A 394-nucleotide genomic window follows, 5' to 3' on the forward strand; every position below is an offset into this window, starting at 1 on the left:
AACAGCATTATTACATCCCAACATAAGGAAATGTTTGTGGATAGTTGTGACTGAGTTTAGTCTTTGTTAGATATTCTTGTAAACCCTTAAAAAGAAAGATTCTTTCATGTTCAGTTTGGAATATAATAAAATGAAAGGTTTGAGCTGTGACTCCCAAGCCCAGAAGGATGCAGAGAAAAGAACCAGCTAGAGCACAGTGCATACTATCATCCTCTCCAGTCCTCTCTCATATCAACCTTTAGAGAGACTATAAACAGTGTCTTCAGAGGCTTCTAGCAGTTATTCTTCCAAACCCTGAACAGAAGAGTCGGAGAGTGAGATTGGAATCAAATTACAGATTTGTATTTAAGGTTTTGAATTGTACCTGCCTGCCATTCTAAGAATCTATCAATTT

Source organism: Propithecus coquereli, unplaced genomic scaffold, assembly GCF_000956105.1.
Source record: "Propithecus coquereli isolate 6110/MARCELLA unplaced genomic scaffold, Pcoq_1.0 Scaffold255, whole genome shotgun sequence".
NCBI classification, from domain to species: Eukaryota; Metazoa; Chordata; class Mammalia; order Primates; family Indriidae; genus Propithecus; species Propithecus coquereli.